Below are 3,939 nucleotides of genomic sequence, written 5' to 3'. Positions count from 1 at the left end.
ATTTTTTTTACAATTTATTGACAATTTAATTTGCTGACGTGTATGAGCATGTGATTAGAGTCAATAAACACATGTCAATAAGTCATGTAACGGGTCATGTGTGGAATTTACTTACAAGGTTCTTTATAACAAACCCATGACCATAAATGTAAGCCAATTAAAACTCATTTAAAAATACTCATTAGAGTAATGGTACAATCTTGACTATATTTCTAAATCCAATAATGTGGCTCAATATAGAAAAGCATTTCCAGTCAACAAGCCGCCAACCTAACTTTTGAAGCAGTGGATTGAAAACCATTTTAGAGTAAGATGAATTTATTAGAATTTGACTTCTTCTTCTTTTTTTTTTTTTTTTTTAAACTAAATAGTAAAAGGAAATGCTTCTTTCTTTATCAACTTTTGCATGCCTCTAAATCATGCCACCTTGTTCTTCACTTTCATGATTAACCAAATCAAGGACAGTTCCTAAAAGTTCCAAAAGAATCTAATGGATATCACACCAGTAGAAAAAGAACAAAAAAAAATTCAAACAAGGTCATCAAATTTGACATTTTGCTCCAGTGGGATCCAGCCCAGCCATCCTGTGTGTAACGCCGACGTGGCAGATCGTAGCGAAAACCGAAACTGGCGGGAGGGAAGGGATTATACTGGGGACTGGACGTATGGGTATGCCTTTCGTACGCGTTTACGTGTCGCAGTTCAGTGGACGAGTACGGTGTGCGTCCTCATCAATCTGATAATGGATTTTACAGGTCCCGTTTTCAGTCGCGACCGGAAAAAAGAAAAAAAGAAAGAGAAAAAAAACGGCGTTGCATGTTCCCAGGTGTGACGTGGTTACCACGTGGCCGTAGGAGGGAGGTCCGCGTGGTAGGTAGGTAGTACGCGCGGCGCGGATATCTTCCCTAGGCCTCGGACGCCCGTTAAATTATTGATTTTTAAACTTGCTACACTGGGATCTAGCTGTCCTTTCATTTTCTTTTTTCCTTCTAACTTCGATATGTCCCCAACCTTTTTCTTTTGATACGTGACATTTCATTGCATGACCATATATATGTGATTACTTGGCTGTTTAAACAGCATTTTTGCTGTTGAAACACAACGAATAATTTTTCCCGAATAAATATGGCATATATAACCAAATAAGTAATGATACATACACTCACTAATATATCTATATCACCTACTATTGCTCCTAATATATCAAATATATCAATTATCACAAATACTTGTAGTTATATTCTGATTCATTCAAAATTGAATAGTAATTTTAAAAGTTATGTATAAACAAGAGTAAAACCATTCATTGGCCTGGGATAGGATGCTCTCCAAAAAAAATTTTAAAAAAAAGAAAAATAAATTTTTGCCTCCCAAAAAAAACGTTCTAATTCCACCTTGTGTTAGGAAGTCAAAATTCATAAAAATTTCTAAACTGAGGTGGCAATGGTTTTCAAATTTTTTTTTTAAAAAAAAAATGCAATTCCCTTTCTCTTATCTGTCATTCACGGTCTGCTACGTCAGTTTTTTAAAAAAATTTAAATTTATTTGTTTGATTCACTAGCACTTCCCTGTATATAGATACAAAGAAATGAGTGTGGAGAAATAAGAATATGTGTGGCATTATTCTAGTCAAATTATATGCTTAATTAATTTCTTTTTTGCGTTAACAAAGAAGTAACCTTCATTTAAAATTAATAATAGATTTGCTTTTTTAATAATAAGTTTAAATAATATACGGAAATACGGGTAATAGTGCAAACGTATATATAAGACTTAATTATTTCGACAATTTTCATAACACAATCTTGTCGTCACCCGCTCACGCTCACGCGCACGCGCACGCGCAAACCCTCAACCTTTTTCTAGGGAGACTACTGGGAGAGTAAACCAGTTTACGTAAAGGAAGATGTTTTCCCCTTAACATTTATTTGAAAAAAAAAAAAAAAAAATGTGTTAATCCTTTATTGTGTAATCCCTCTAATTCGGTGTATGTGTTCCAACCATGCACGTTTTGACGGAACATGATCCTCTCCATTTTAAATGAATTATCAATTTAGTTATAATGAATGTGTATTTTCGTCTTTTCAATTTTTGAGAAGACAACTATAACTAACTGGATAATCATTATAACTAACTAGATATTATTCAGTTGAATAACTATTATAACTAACTAACTGGATAATCATTATAACTAACTAGATATTATTCAGTTGAATAACTATTATAACTAACTGGATATTATCCAATTCATTTGAAATTGAGAGGATCCTTATTCAGTTTTGACAGTGAAATGTGAATATATGTTCATGGTTGGCCACAACGAAAAAAAAAAAAAGGCAAGGAATTTGAATATTATGTGTTTGAGTTTACTTTTCAGAAAGAATTTGTTCTTTAGACTTTGTTTGTGTGTTTACATTATGTTCATGCTTTCAAACTATTTTGCAATGTTTGTGCGTGTTACTGTTTTAGGCCTCTTGAATTGTCAAGATAAAGTCTCCTCACTAGGTTTTGGTATAAACCAACGGCAATGATAAACTTCACAATTTAAGTTGGAGTGATCATGTCAAGGTATATGGGTATAGTATGGTATATGGGTATAAGACTATATAAGTTAATTCTGACTTAATTAATTTAATTAAATGAGTTAGACTTTGACCTAGACATTAATTTGCTATTTTTGTATTAAATTTGCAGGTCAGGTAAAAAATTGTCAACCCTAAATGTGACATATCGAATTCATGTCGTGTTAAGATATTAATATAAGATTATATTAGTTAATTAATCATAACATAACTCATATAATTAGTGGGTCAAATCATTGAACTATGACCCATTCATTTTATATCAAATTCAAACGTCATATCAAAACTTGACAATCCTACGAAATGGTTATGTGTTGTTACTATACACAACAGTGATAAATAATACGGAATTGAAAAGAGAAAGGGAGAGAAGGAGATCGAAAATCAAAACACATATTTACGTGGTTAGACATTGTACTCATGTCTATAAGAAAGCGCATCTATATTTTACTATTAATGATTTAGGGTTACACTATAACATATTTATAAGAAAATCATAATTGTATCGACGTATTTTGAACTATTCAGTCAATCACTAGTATTTCAATATTACTTTCTCTGGGAATATAAACCACTTATTTCAACATTAAAATATTTTAATTGTGGAGTTTTTTTTTTTTTTTTTTTTTGCGCAGATGGCCCTGGCGGTAATGATATAAAAATCTCAATTTATAGAAAATGACAATTCAGGACAGAAAGGAGGTGGGGTAGCCAAACTCAGCACCATTTGAATTGGAGCGGAACATATATATGCACTCTTTTGAGGTGCCATATTAATATATACACTGAAATCAATACATGAAATGAAAACATTGAAAAATATTCATGTTAAACTATCAAATGCTACCCCAAAAAGACAAGAAAATAACAAATTAAAACACACACACACACGAAGTTACGTTGGAAGCAACGAGAGGAGAATTTCGAATCTTTCCCTTGGGATATCAACGTGTATTAAAATAATAGCAAGTTAGATCCGCTACAATTACCTTACAATTGGAGTTTTTCAAATTTTTAAATCTGGCCGTTTATTACATCTATAGGTTAAAAAACAGAGTAATGCAACAAGTTTCTCTTGATCAGTCCTTCCAAGAATAATTCATCATTATTGGATTTTGATTAAATGATAATTTTAAAAATTACATCATTCTTGGAAAGACTTCTAGAATTACTCTAACGCCTCACGGATGAAAGCACCAATACAAGATGAGAGTAACTCACCAAAAAAAAAACAAAAAACCTAGATGAGAGTATAAGAAACATCTTTCAAACGTAGAAAAATAACATATGTCAATCTTTAAGATTTTATTTGAGTCTATCTTTGTTAGTGTTCGCATCAGGCCACTTAATTTATTCA

Source organism: Corylus avellana, chromosome ca1, assembly GCF_901000735.1.
Source record: "Corylus avellana chromosome ca1, CavTom2PMs-1.0".
Classification (NCBI taxonomy): domain Eukaryota; kingdom Viridiplantae; phylum Streptophyta; class Magnoliopsida; order Fagales; family Betulaceae; genus Corylus; species Corylus avellana.
The sequence above is the reverse complement of the archived record's forward strand: the minus strand, read 5'-3'. Positions refer to the sequence as shown.